The 15,170-nt window shown below is 39.0% G+C and overlaps 1 pseudogene; it reads right to left on the bottom strand.

The window, feature by feature from the left end:
• Window positions 1-401: 401 nt before the first annotated feature.
• LOC132287282 (small nucleolar RNA R71) lies at window positions 402-499 on the bottom strand (annotated as a pseudogene).
• Between the last annotated feature and the right edge of the window lie 14,671 nt (window positions 500-15,170).

Raw genomic sequence — 15,170 nt, 5'->3', positions numbered from 1 at the left:
GTACTCAAATAGAGCAACAAGTTCCCAATCCTCCAATGGTTTTTAAGGACCATTATGTGCCAAATGAGTATAATGCCTCGATAAGCATCCAGCTTCCTAATTTTAGGGCACATCACTATGAAATTAAACCTTCCACTATTCAAATATGCCCACTCTTCTTTGGGTTAAGTAATGAAGAACCATATAAACATTTGAATGAGTTCTTGGAAGTGTGCTCCATCGTAAAATACACGGATATACCGGAAGAGGTGCGAAGGTTGAAGTTTTTCCTTTTTACTCTTTGGGATAAAGCTAAGTATTAGTTCACCAACTTGCCAGCTAATACCATAACATATTAGGCAGAAATGCAATAAGAATTCTTAAAGAAGTATTACCCCGTAAGTCGAACTAATGCTATGCGTAGATCCATTCGTGAATTTTCTCAAGGGAATGGAGAACTTCTACATGAAGCATGTGAGAGATTGAATGATTTACTAAGAAAATGTCCACATCATGATATTCCAAAATGGCAATTAGTTCAATACTTTTATGAAAGTGGTGGTGTGTCGTCAATTCAAACCTAAAGTTTATGCAATGTGGCCAAGTTTTACATTTAGAAATTGCTACTACTACCTTTCACAAAAAATATAGCTAGGGCAAGTAGGGATTGTCCCAAGGGATTGAGGGTCACACTAGGTTGAGGAATCAAAATTAGGGTTAGTAGGTCGAGTGATCAAAATAGTGGTTGGTTGGTTGGATTACACTAGATGCAAATTAAACTAAGGTAAACAATAATGCAATAAGGAGAATAAAAGAGATAGAGATCTTGGGGTTTAGAGATCACCACTAAGCATAGCTTTTCTAGACCTTTAATAAATGATTAATGAGGGGAAGAACATGTATTGCAACAAAGTGTGTGTGTGTGTGGTTGTTCCAACAATCATGGATGACAAATTAAGCATATATTGTCTAAACAATATGGTGGATAACACAACATATCAAATTAAACCATTAATCCTTTCTTTAAGCTCACAATCCAAACACATCACAAGGTTAGAGATATATGTTACTTGCTTTCATAAGTATAGAACATCAACAATAAGCATGGATTGTCCTCTCATTTAACAACTACACTACAACTAAGCTAATGGCATAAAATTAAACTAATTAAACTAAGGGAGAGGTATAATCCATCAAGAAATGAGTATGAATCATCAAATAAACCACAAGAACATGACATTAAGCACTATGTCTTGACAATCTCTAGATCTATAGCATCACTACACATAGAAATGCATCAATAACACAAGAAATAGAGACAAACACATAAACATCTGTTCTAGCAAACATAGACATATGGATAGAATGAAATAATCAATTAGAAGCATTAAACCACATAAATCATTGAATAAATAAGATTTATATAAATAAAAGTGTCAAGACATGAATCACAATACAAATCCCCTCAAAAATACATAAATCAAGAAGTAGAAAGCATGCTTAGGGCTAACTTTAGCCCCAAGAGGATGTCTAGCCACTCATAGATGATGTCCTCCAAACCTCAAGGGCAAACTTCATGGAAGAAATCTGCTCCTTGGCTGATGAAGAGTCTCCAATGGTGTCTCTAGCCTCCTCCTCTCCTTTGCTTCCTCACTAAGTATTATCTTCTCTAGGTATGCGTATAAAAGTATATCCTCTAAAAATGGCTCATATTCCTTATATAGGTAGGTCAAAAATCACCCCAAATGAGCTAGGCTCGTACACCAATAATCCTCTAATGATTGGATATGAGACAACTTTTGATGAACTGGAATTTAGATTTTTCTTAGGATTTGGGAGGTTTGATCGATCGAACCTTGACCTTGGATCAATCGAACATGGCTGAGATCTATCGAACTGAAGCTGGATTGATCCTCAATGGTGGTGTCTTTTTGGATAAAAACAAATCTGAGATATTTTGAAGATATTTTTGGGAAAAGGACAAAAGTGGTTGGTAGGGTGGTACAACTGGATAAGATCAATCATTTGGATAAGGACAAGATGGTTCGATTAATCAGAGAATGTGTTGGATCGATTGAACTTTTGGGATCTCTGAAAATGACATCATGGTCTGGATCTATCTTGAAGTGTTGAGATCGATGGAAGTTGGATCGATCGAACTTTTCTTGAGATTGATCGAAGTTACTGAAATTCTACCATTTGTTTCCTTTTGCTCTACTTTACTCCTTTCTTTGATTCATCCTAGAATTGCTTCATTTCTGCTCTTATTTGGTTGAGTTAGCTTATTTTGGGGATAAGTACCTGAAAATGGAAATAACACGAAATCAATACAAAACGGTAAAATAAGATAGATGAAGGTTCTAGAATACCTAAGCTTAAAGGGTTTAAATACGCACTTTTCAGCGCTCATCACAAAGCTTATTCGAAACCCATAAGGGTATGGTAGATGTTTTGTGTGGAGTTACCTATTTAGAAAGGCATAAAGATGATATTTGGCCTTATTTGAAAATAAAAGTGAAAACTAAATGCATCGGTCAATATCATCTCACCTAGCCCAAAATTCTAATGTTTGAGGGAAGAAGAACTCTAACTTATTTCAAGTAGAAAGTTCAATTGACATTATCGCCGAAGTTAAAACCTTAACTCAAAGGTTTGATCAGTTCTTGATGAATCAAAACTCGACCAATCAAGGATCTTCCTCTCCTCGTTCTTGTCAAGAGATATGCATGACTTGCTCAAGTTTGACTCACACTTCTTCCAATTGTCCTTATGGACATGTTCAAAGTGACCAACATGAACAAGTGAATGCCACTTCACTCATCAAGGGAACAACCCTTATTCAAATCATTACAATCCGGGGTGGAGAAATCATCCAAACTTCTCTTGAAAAAACCAAGGAGATGGTGCAAATCCTCCTCAAAATCTAGGTTACCAAGCTAAGTATGTTCCCCCTTATTTGCAAAATTCCAATTCTCAAGGGTATTATCTATCTTAGCCTTCTTTCAATGTGAACCAACCTTCACATCATCAAGCATCTAACTCTCAATCCTGCTCTCAAGTTCCCCCAAGGAACTCCGCTTTTGAGGAAAAAGTTTTGCCAGCTTTGGGAAGCCTAGAGGCCAATACTTAATTGTTTCATTCCTATTCCCAATCAATTGCAAAGCTAGAAACCCAAGTAGGGCAAATAGCTAACTCTTTGAATGTAAAGGAAAAGGGAAATTGCCTATGCAACCTGAGCTTAAACCTTAATATATGGTGGAAATGACTCCCCCATCGGGATGTCCCACACATAAACAAATGAATTCTATCACCACTTTACGAAGTAAGAGAAAGATTGACAACAAAGTTGAAGCATCTAGTGAAGATAGTGAACCGGTGCAACCAAGTGGTTGACCCCGTCCCATTTCCAATCCTATTCCTACTTCACCAAGGCCAAATGATCACATTGATGAGAAATAACCACAAGCATCATCATTTAGTACTTTTAAAAAGTCTTATGAGCCCAAGGCTCTATTTCCACAAGCTTTGAAAGTTTCTTCATCTTTTAGGAAACAAAAAGACAAAATTAATGAAATGATAGAGGTATCTAGGCAAGTTAAAACGAATCTTCCTCTCCTTGACGCAATCCGTTAAATTCTGGCCTATGACAAGTTCTTAAAGGACTTGTGCACCCAAAAAAGGAAATCCAAGAGCCAAGCACATAGAAAAGTTTTGCTAACCGAGCAAGTGCTCTATTTTGCAGCATAATACTCTTCCAAAGTTCAAAGACCCCGGTTCTCCGACCACTTCATGCACCATTGGTGACCATGAAATCAATAGGGCTTTTTTGGACCTAGGAGCGAGTGTTAACCTCTTTATTTACTCGGTGTATCTTCAATTGGGTTTAAGAGAATTAAAATCCAAGTCGGTAATTTTGAAACTTGCCAACTAGTCCATAAAAAAACTACATGGGATTATTAAGGATGTTTTGATCAAAGTTGGTAAGTTCTACTTCCCGATTAATTTTGTTATCATAGACATAAAACCGGTAGCAAACCCAATGAGTCAAATTCCTGTTATCCTTGGCCGTCCTTTCTTGGCCACCGCTAATGTGAATATAAATTATAAGATAAGGGTAATAAAAATCTCTTTTGGTTACAGTTGAACATTTTTAATCCTACTCCTAATTCAATGAACAAGCATGAGCAAGTTAATGTGGTTGAGAAAGTTATTGAGGCACTACCGCTTGCTAATCTATCAAGTGCAAGTGACCTTCTTTCAAATGGTTCTACTTCAAAAGAAAAAATCAAAAAGGTAAAGAAGTCCACATTTCCTTCTTTGAGTGTGGATAGAGTGATAAGCGCCGAATATTACATATTCAAGCGCCCTTTCTTGCATTAGTTAAGTCCATTATTAGAAGATAATGTACAGTTTTAATTCATTTGTGTATTTCTTTCTGATTTCAGGTATTTTGCCCCAGAATGATCAAATAAGTGGTTTTGACATCATTTGTGTTGAAATACGTGCGCCGTGTCGGGGAGTCATGTTTTGGATCAAACCTCTTCTGTTGCTGTTATTGCTGTTATTGTGAAGACATGGCTTAGTGCTTCAGAGTGGAAGTGTGTCTTCGCTCCAGCCTGAAGAGGCTTGCAGCAAAATAAAGCCTTGATGAAATGCAGCTGCAAGCACCGCGTGCACCCGCCGCTAGTCCGCGAGCGCCCACCGAATTCCACACCTCACTGCCAAGTTTTGCGGACCCTTGCTGAGCTCCAGAAGCAACCCCCGCGAACTCCCGCGGGCACCCACCGTGCCATCGCGGGCGCCCGCCAAATGTACCAGTAGCATCCTCGCAAGGCCAAGCCACCACGGGCGCCCGCGAGTGCCTCACGAGTACCTGCGGAACTTCAGAATGCAGTTCATCTGCCCCTGATTTTCAGCTTTTTGGTCCCCTTATACATCTTTTGTGTGGTCTAGCTTCATACAGAGGGTGGAGCTCGGGATTGTGAGTATGGGGAGTAGGTTTTGGATAGATAAAGCGGGGAAGGTGATCTTACATCATAAATCTAACAATTTTGAGATCTAGAGAGGAGAGAAGTGTTCTTGGGGCAAGGGTGCAGAAATGGAGGGATATTCTTCTTCCTCTTCATTCCTTGTAGCATTAATGGGTAACTAAACCTCCATTTAGGGAGGTGATGAAACTCTTCCTTGTAAGCATGTTTAATTTTTGATTTATTTTGGGGAATGAAATGTATGTATGGCCAAGTTCCATAATCTAGAGCATATTACAATTTGTAATGAATGTTTTTAGTTATAAATGATCATGTTGAATCAAATGTTCTTGTCTTAGATTATTTATTCTTATGGTTGTATGGCTAGTATTTTCATAGTGACAATGGAAACAAGTTTATGGAATGGTTTTAATGGCATGGTTTTTGAGAAACTTGTTAATCCATAGCTTAAGACTTTCTTTTGATGGGTTAATCTTGCATCTTGATTCCATGTGCTTTTACCATTTAATTAAGGGTTTGATAATCTCTAACTTAGCGAGTATGTCTAAGGTTACACCATAGTCTAGGTAGCTCAAGCATGTGAAGCTTTGATTGGTTATTCTTACCTTGTGATTAAATGAATTTCTTGAAGATATTGTAGTAATTATGTGTTGTTATGTATCATGGTCATGTATGTACATTAATTCCCCAAATCAATCATATACTTAGCATGTGTAAAGGGTAAGAGTGGATTCACTTCCCTAGACCTCTCTATGTAGATCTTCTCTTTCTAAACTCCTTGCAATTTACTGTTTTATGCATTTCTCAATTCATAGCTTAAGTGACAAACCAAAAAATCTTCGTTACCCCTTTATCATTCTAAAAATGATTCTAGACACCTAAGTTGCCATAAACTAGCAGTCCCAGTGGTTCGACTTACCCGACCAAAAGCCCTCTTTTACAATGATTTGTGCTATTGCAAAAGGGTTGAATTATAATTGATAGTCCAGCCTTCGATCAATTTTTAGCGCCGTTACCGGGGATTGCACACGGTTTAGCAACCAAAGTTCTAGGGTTAATTTTGGTTTGATTGTCAGTATTGTGATTTGTGAATATTTCTTGTGTGGTTTTGACCATTTTGGTGTTGAAAGTTGTTTGTGAGATTCTAGGGACTTGATGCTCGCCGAGGGAATGCTAGCAAATTTATAAGTCTAGAGGACTCTAGGTAAGTCTCTTGGCCTTTTAGTTTTGAAATTGTTAATATTGTGCATATGTTAAATTTTGTGATAGTTAAGTTGTGAAGCCCTTGTCGAGGCTATTGTTTTATCTATTTTCAATTGCAAAGCATCGGCCCTTGTTGTGGCCATTTAATTTCTGTCTTGATAATTGAGGAGAAAGGGAACATCGTATGTAGAGTTGATGGTGATGAATTATTGTATTGATTGTGAGGTGTGTTGTTGATGTTTGGCCGTAGATCACTCTCCCTACCAACTCTAGAATCGCCAGTTGACATAAATTCACTCGAAAGAACTCTTAGAAGAAACCTTAGGGAATCTACTAACATAAGAGAGCTTGAAACTGAATTTAACACAATAGCTGACAATGTAGGAAATATCGAAAATGAGGGAGTTAATAATGATAGGGCCAAAATTCCAAATGTGGTTCCCATGACTCTTAGGGACCACTTCATCCCTACCACTTATGTTTCTCCCTCTTGCATAGTGATGCCAAATATTGACGCCGCTCAATATGAAATCAAATCTAGCACCATCCAAATGCTTCCATCTTTTTGTAGCTTTGAAAATGAGGACCCTTATAAGCACCTTGATGAATTCCTCGAAATATGCTTTACCATCAAGCTGAGGGGCTTTCCTGATAGTGTTCTCCATTTGCATCTCTTCCCATTCTCATTAAAAGAACGGGCAAAGTATTGGTTGAACTCCGTTGCTGCAAATTCCATCACCACATGGGCTCAACTGCAGTAAGAATTCTTAAAGAAATATTATCCAGTGAGTAAAACCAATTTAATTAGGCGTTCCATTCTTAGTTTTTCACAAAGTAAGGGGGAACAACTCCATGAGACTTGGGAGAGATTTCAAAACCTCTTAAAGAAATGTCCGCACCACTTAATTCCAAAATGGCAATTGGTGTAAGCCTTCTATGCTGGGTTAACCGACCCACATAGATTCATGGTTGACTCATCTTGTAAAGGGATGTTCATGTCTAAAAGTGCGGATAAGGCATGGACCTTACTTGAGAATTTGAGTGAAAACTCGTTACAGCATAATTCTTGTAATGTTCCAACCTCAACCAATACAAAGAACACCAACCCTTGTCAACCGAAGACAATGAGGGAAGAATCATCTCAAGTGGATGCCATAGCCCATAAATTCTATCAATTGATGGCACCGTATCTATTCTTCATTGTCTCAAAATTCAGCTAGTGCGGTGTATGCATCATGTACTAGTCTATTCCATCTCTCGGAAGATTTTCCTACACCGGAACAATTTCCTAATTCCAATCAAGAGCAAGCAAATGCAATGTTCTCAAGGCCTGGAAATAATCCATATTCCAATACTTACAATCCGGGATAAAGAGATCATCCGAATTTTTCGTGGAGGCAACAAGCCCCACAAAATTCGAGTTTTCAAAATCAAGGGCAGCAAAATCAGCCATCTTCTCAATTTCAAAATAGGCAATTTCAGGCCTCCTCAAGCTACCATCCTCCATACAATCCAAATGTCTCCAATCAACCCCATGTGTTCCCAACAGATGAAATTATGGCTGCAAACAAGCAAATGATGGATTCCAAAAAGCAACTCTTGACATCTTCGCAACCCACTCTCCAAATGCTTCATTCTCATACTCAGTCCATAGCCAAGCTTGAGAATCAAGTGGGTCAAATAGCTAACTCCATGAATCAATTGCTCTAAAAGGACAAGGGTAAGCTTCCCGCTCAACCATTTGAAAATCCTAGAGGGATGTATGTGATTGACGAAACCCCTCCTCCGAGTAGGCCAATTCATGAACAAGTCCAAGCAATCACCACCCTTAGGAGTGGTTGAGTTGTTGACAACAAGGATAATGGAAATAGGGATGACAAAAATTCTCCTTTAGCAAATCCAAATCCTAGCTCCTCCAATCCAAACGTCACTCCTAAAAATCCAAATTCTACTCATAAAAATCCCAAGCTTGTCACCCCAAATATGGAAACTTCTTATGAGCTTAAAGCTCCGTTTCCTCAACGCCTCTGATCGGTTGATCAACTATACATCAACCTTCGCAATAGCACGAATCATTGTAAAATAGGGCTATTGGTCGGGTAAGTCGAACCACTGGGACTGCGCTAGTCTTAAGGCAACCTAAGTGTCTAAAGTCATTTTAGAGTGATAAGGGGTGTTCATAGAGGGTTTGTTTTATGGTCACTAAACTAGGAATTCAAAGTGCATAAAATAATAGTGTTAGTAAATGAGAGTTAGAGATAATAAAAGGGGAAACTAGAGAAGTGAATCCACCTACGCCCTAAATACATGCTAGATTAGGTCTAAATTTGGGGATAAATAGCATATATGCAATGGTCAAGAAATATGAAGCAACTCCGTTGCTTAATAATCATCAAGAAGTTCACTTAATCAAAATAAGAATGGTCTATCAAAAGACAACACATTTGGACTACCTAGACTAGGGTGTAGTATCAAATACATTAACTTAAGCAAAAGACCATCAAGCATTCAATCAAATGATGAAGCACATGAAGGTAAGAATCAAGCATAATCCATCAAAGGAGGTACCTAAGCAATGGAATATCAAGTTTCAAAATCAACATGCCTTGAAAACCATTCATAGTTAATATCTTCATTGTCACTATGAAAATAAAAGCAATAAGACTAATGTAAGAATCATCAAGACAAGCTAAATAACTCACATCAATCATTTAAACATGAATATTCATTACAAGAAGTAATAAGCTCTTAAACTATGAAAAGACCAAAGTTTATACATTATAATCCCCAAAATAGAACCTAATCTAGAACATGAACAAAAGGGGAGGCTTCATCACCTCCCTAGATGAGGTTTAGTTACCCATGAGTGAGCTAGAAGAAGGAAGAAGCTTGCCCTTTTCCTCCATTTTTAAGCTCCCTTCCTTTTGCTCCAAGAACCCTCTTCCTCTTGCTCTCTTCTCTCTCCTCTATCTTGTAGAATATAGGATAATGATATGTGCGGCCTTCCTTGCCTTATCTCCTTCAACAAAGCTCTCTCTCTCCTCCAAAAAAACATCCCCAACCACCTCATAAAGAAGTAAGTAGAAAATGAGGAAACCAATGCACAAGTGGCTGCCAAAATGAGAATTCCCGAAGGCAATTCTGCCCCAAATTCGAGCACTCTAAGCAAGGCCTCGAGCGCTCGAATTTAGTGTAAAAATGCCCATGCTTCACTTGCTCCGCCCAGACCTACTTTGGTTAAACAGCCATAACTTTGCGCTCCGAACTCCGAATGACAAACCGTTTAAAGATTTGGAGAGCTGATTCAGAGCTTTAAAAACTTCATGTTTTGATGAAGACCCAAATCTCAAGTCTGGTTGGTCGAAAATGGGGAGAAAGGCAGTACTTCAGTGCTGCCAGGCAGTTCTGCGCACCTCTGGTAACAAGGCCATAACTCTCTGCTCCGAGCTCCGAATGATGAACCGTTTGAAGATTTAGAAAGCTAATTCAGAGCTCTAAATCTTTCATGTTATGATGGAAGTCCAGTTCTCGAGCTTTCTAGGTCAAAATGGCGAGCAAAGTCCTAACTCCACTGCTGATCTCGTGAAGCAATCTGCCCTAATTTCGAGCACTCGAAATTAGGCCTCGAGCACTCGAAAATTGGCCAGAATGCCCTATGCTTGGTTTGCTCATCCCGGACCTACTTTGGTAAAACGACCATAACTTTGTGTTCTAAACTCCAAATGATGAACTGTTTGAAGATTTGGAAAGCTAATTCAGAGCTCTAAAAACTTTATGTTTTGGTGGAGATCCAATTCTCAAGGATGATTGGTCGAAAATGAAGATCAAGGCAGAATTTCATTGCTGCCAGGCAGTTCTGCGCACCTCTGGTAACAAGGCCATAACTCTCTGGTCCGAGCTCCGAATGACGAACTTCTTGAAGATTTGGAAAGCTGATTCAGAGCTCTAAATATGCCATTTTATAATAGAAGTCCAGTTCTCGAGTTTACAAGGTCAAAATGGTGAGCAAAGTCCTGACTCCACTGCTGCCAGAAATTCAGAATTGTGCCTTTTGATGGCCAAAACTCCACAAAGCCTTGATTTTGCTCCTTTTTTGGCAAATGGACCTGAAAATGCATAAAAACATAGAAATGAAGATAATCTACATAAATTAACATACAACGGACTTTACTAATGCAATTTAGGGCGCTTGAATATATAATATTCGGCGCTTATCACACCCCCAAACTTACATTTTGCTAGTCCCTTAGCAAAACTACAATGAAAAATTTAATGAAAAGACAACCATGGGCTTGCTACTGCAAAAATATCATCCATGGTAAAATAAGATATATACATTGCTCAAAAAATAACTTGAAATAGAAAAAGAGCTGGAGATGGGGTCATTGGGAAGACTACCTTGCATATATGAAGCGTTGATACAAAAATTGGCTAAATACATTTCCACATACATGCATCAACATCAAAGTCTATATAAATAACTCAATTATCATCTCTTGAATGGAAATCAACTCTAGCTTCAGTGAAAGTGAATTAGATTCTCAACATGCGGCTTTTACTTTCTTTTCCAATTCCAAAGCGCAAGTTTTCAAATCATTGAATTCCCCTTTAAATGAGGTCCCTAAGGCATGATTTTATTTACAAGACAACTTTTGTTGCTTGTTGACAATTTATTGTAACTCAAGCGAAACATAGAATGGTTGTGCAATGCTGAAGTCCCTTAAGCTTTCTAACCAACCCTTGTAGCAAGCGTTAGGCCAACAACTCCCAAACCAGATGGCTTTAGGGTGTTAAGTGTAGAGACACTCCATAGGGCTTAATAGCTCAAGTTGAAAAGGCTACGAACTCCAACGAACCATGTTTATTACCAGTTTATTTTTTTTTGAATGACCGTGCAATGTTTAAGTCCCTTAAGCTTTCTAACCAACCCCTGTAGCAAGCGTTAGGCCAACAACTCCCAAACCAGACGGTTTTAGGGTGCTAAGTGTAGAGACACTCCTAGGGCTTAATAACTCGAGTTAGAAAGGCTACGAACGTCAACTGATCATTATTTTCTTTCTTTCTAAGTTTTTTTTTTTTTTTTTTTTTTTTTTTTTTTTTTTTAGATTCATGCCAAAAGTATTCATCCATTAGGTTCATCAAATCAGATTAACTAGGGCAAGGTCAAGGTCAATCAAGTTGCATGCCTCACAGTTAAGTTTCCAATGTGCATCTGTGCATTGTGAAGCTTAAAAGAGTGTCAAATCCAGCGAGAATTTAATTGAGACATTTATACAGACTAATTTGAATCTACATGATCATTTCAACTCAAATTTTCTTTATTTTCAAAAATATCAGCTGCTTCTATACACAAAGTTTTAAACATATTCTTTCATCTCCAACAGGTTTCAAATTCCATTATCATTGCTTAGCAAAAATGTAAAACCAAAAATACATAAATGCACCCCCAAACTTGAATGTCACATTGTCCTCAATGTGAGAAGACAAGTAAATCAAAATAAGCGCAAAGAGGGTAAAAGAACAATAATACCAAGTGGAGTGACGACGACGTAGATGTTCAGCCATGTGAGTGCGCAACGGCGTCCCCCAAACTTGGACATGAAGACCTATCAAGACAGAACTAATGTACACAGGTGAAAGCATAGGTCTCTTAAGAAAAAAAATCAAAACAGAAATGAAAACACTAAGACGAATGTGATTGCAAGGTAAAAATCCATACAAAATACAAATTGGCACACATGAGTCATAAGTGTAAAATGGAAAACAAAACAATGCCAAAAGCCGTGCATTTAGAGAGATAAAGTTGGCTTAGGCAATTCGTCAAACACGTGGTGTGCAAGACAAAAAGGAAGAGGGCCAAAGGTTGATTAGAGATGAGAAAATCCAAAAATTTGGCCCTGCAAATGCAATACACAACTCCCAAACAATCACAAATCCTTCACACAAGCAATCCCATCCTCCATTGATCAAAAATTGAAAGAAAAAAAGGGTAGACACTTACCCAAAAATGGAGAACACAAGGCCCATTATTTGTGGTTAATGGAAGATGTGGATGAGAGGTTGATGATGGTGCTTGGGTTAGAGGAGAGTGGGGAAAAAGGTGGAGGAGGTGAAGGTGGGTTTGCATGGGGTGGTGAGGTTGAGGGTGGTTGGGTTGTGAAGTTGGTGGAGGAGAGGGGTTGGCAGCCGAGGAGAGGAGATGAGGAAGGTTGGGGGGTTGATGGTGGTGAGTTATGGGTTGCATGCATGGTGGGATGAGATAAGGGTGGTGAAGTGAGGTTGATGGTGGTTGAATGGTGTGAGGCCGAGAGGGATGGTGGTTCACATTTAGAGCACTCTAAATGGGAGCTAGAGTGCTCTAAATGAAGGCAGTAGCTTGGGATGAGATTGGTTCACATTTAGAGCACTCTAAAATGGAATTAGAGTGCTCTAAATACAAGCAGCAGCCTCGGAATGATGGTGGAGAAGTTTGGAGCAATCCAAATGGAAGCTAGAGCACTCCAAACTTGGGCAGTGAGCATGCAAAATTGGTGTGGTAATTTGGAGCAATCTGAATGGGATTTGGAGGGCACGAAATTGGCTCAGTAGGCTAGGGGGTGAGCTCGGCTGTGAGGACTGAAGCAATGAGTGAAAGGGAAAACATGCAAGACAGTGAGCACCATAGAAGTTGAATTTGTTGCAATGGAATATGGAATGTGAGCAACATGGAAATGGAAGTTGTTCAAAATGGAGTCCATGCATGGAAATTCAGTGGCTTGGAGATGAAAGAATGCATGCAATGAATGCATGCAATGAAAGAATGCATGCAATGAATTTTAATGTAGGGAAAATTTTTGAAGCCTTGCAAGAGAATTCCAATCCAATGCATGGATGGAAAATTTTTAAAACTTAGCACTTTATCTCTAAAGCATGGAAAAAATTTTAAAATTTGCAAATTCAGTCCATTCCACTGCATGGATGGAAAATTTTTGGAAAAATTGTCGAATTGCTCAACATTTCTAATGCCTAGATGAAAAAATTTCAAACTTTGCATTTCATCTCCAATGCATGGAAAATTTTGGGGAACCATGATCCAACAATGCGTTGAAAATGAGAGGTTGTGCACATGAGTTGCATGCCAAAGATCCTATGAACTTGCTCGAAAGCGATGGAAATTTCCGGGAATGAAAATTAGAGCTGAGAAGGTCTAAGAGGCCAGTCTAAAATTGCGGAACGCAACTGAAGATCATTTCAGAAAAATCAAATTTTTGGCTTTTCTAAACCATTTCCCAGAAAATTTCAAGGCACGAGCAATTTGAGAAGGTAGGGAAGCTTGGAACATCGAAAGAATTTCTTCCCTTGCTTTGCTAAATTTAATGTCGATAGCTAGACGAACCAGGATCAGGATCCATTGGAGAGATGGATCCTTAACGCTCCGTATGCAACTTGCCTCCTTCATATGGTCTCAAACTTAGATCAATGAATGGTGAGGGATATTGATCCTTCCGAAGAGAAACAAGTTTGGCCTTAGAGGATTTGAGCATCGCTTTTAATCTCACTTCTTTTATTTTCAGATTTAAGCAAAGGTGTTGCTTGTTCGAGATTATGGAGGCTCGTTGAATGTCATTGTTTTGACTAACAATGGTAGGATCATGACCTTCCATATTTGCAATCTCCAAGTCATATACCTCATTGTACTCAAATGGTTTGTTCACAGGTTGAGTATCATGGACAATGATTCTAGATTGGGCTGGAATGATTGGAAGAATTTTCAGCAACTTGTCAACATTCTCCTTACCTTTGTCCGGTGGTTCACCCTCAAAATGTTGAGGTAACTCCGGTGAAGAAATGGAAGGAGATGGACAATCCCACGATAGAGATGGATTTGGTGCTTCCCATAAAGGAGAGGAAAATGGTGATGGAATATCAAGCAAGGAGTTGACTTCCCGAATGGATTTGTCCACACCAAAATCCTCAAAATCAAAAGGGACCAAGCAAGCATGTAGGGGATCCTCCGTTGAAGGAGGTGGGATTGGATTTTGAATGTGTTCATCAGCAATAGTGATTTCAAAACACTCATTGTCATCTGAAGGAAGTTGCACAGCATTGAAGATATTGAGCTTAACATTCATATTCCCAAAAGAGATATCCATCAATCCGGATCTACAGTTAATGGAAGCATTAGCTGTAGCTAGAAAAGGACGTCCGAGAATTATGGGAATGTGTTTTCTTGGATCATGGACTGGTTCCGTATCAAGAACCACGAAGTCTACCGGGAAGTAGAATTTGTCCACTTTTATGATCACATCTTCAATAATTCCCCGTGGTTGCTTAATAGATCGATCAGCAAATTGCAACACTATCGGAGTTGGCTTTAGATCTCCCAAACCAAGTTGTAGGTAAACCGAATATGGAATCAAATTCACACTAGCTCCTAAGTCAAGGAGGGCCCTCTCGATTTTGTTGTCACCAATGACACAAGAGATTGTGGGGCCACCCGGATCCTTATACTTCGGAGGAGTGCTGTGCTGAATGATCGCACTAACATTTTCGGTTAACCTCACTTTCTTTGGTAAATGACTTCTGGAAGTGCGCTTTTGAGTGCACAAATCCTTAAGGAATTTTGCATAGGGAGGAATTTGCTTGATAGCATCCAAGAGAGGAAGATTGATCTTTACTTGCCTAAAGACCTCCCACATGTCTTGAATTTTGCAATTCTTATTCCCAAAATGTGTCGACTCTTGAAGACGTTGAGGGAATGGAGCTTTTGGCTCATAAGTAGTTTCCACATTTGGGGTGACATGCGTGGGACTTCCGTGAATGGTATTTGGACAAGAAGAACTTGGATTTGGACTTGAAGAGCTTGAATTTGGATTTTTCAACGGAGGGTTTTTCTCACTTGTGTCTCCATCAACCTTGTTGTCAACCACTCTACCACTCCGAAGGGTGGTGATAGCTTGAACTTGTTCATGAGTCGGCCCACTCGGAGGAGGGGTTTCATCAATCACATGCATTCCTCTA

This window comes from Cornus florida, unplaced genomic scaffold (assembly GCF_030987335.1).
Source record: "Cornus florida cultivar Cherokee Brave unplaced genomic scaffold, ASM3098733v1 CherokeeBrave_3.0.0_Hap2_Chr11, whole genome shotgun sequence".
In the NCBI taxonomy this organism is placed as follows: domain Eukaryota; kingdom Viridiplantae; phylum Streptophyta; class Magnoliopsida; order Cornales; family Cornaceae; genus Cornus; species Cornus florida.
This window is presented reverse-complemented; position numbering and strand designations above follow the sequence as displayed.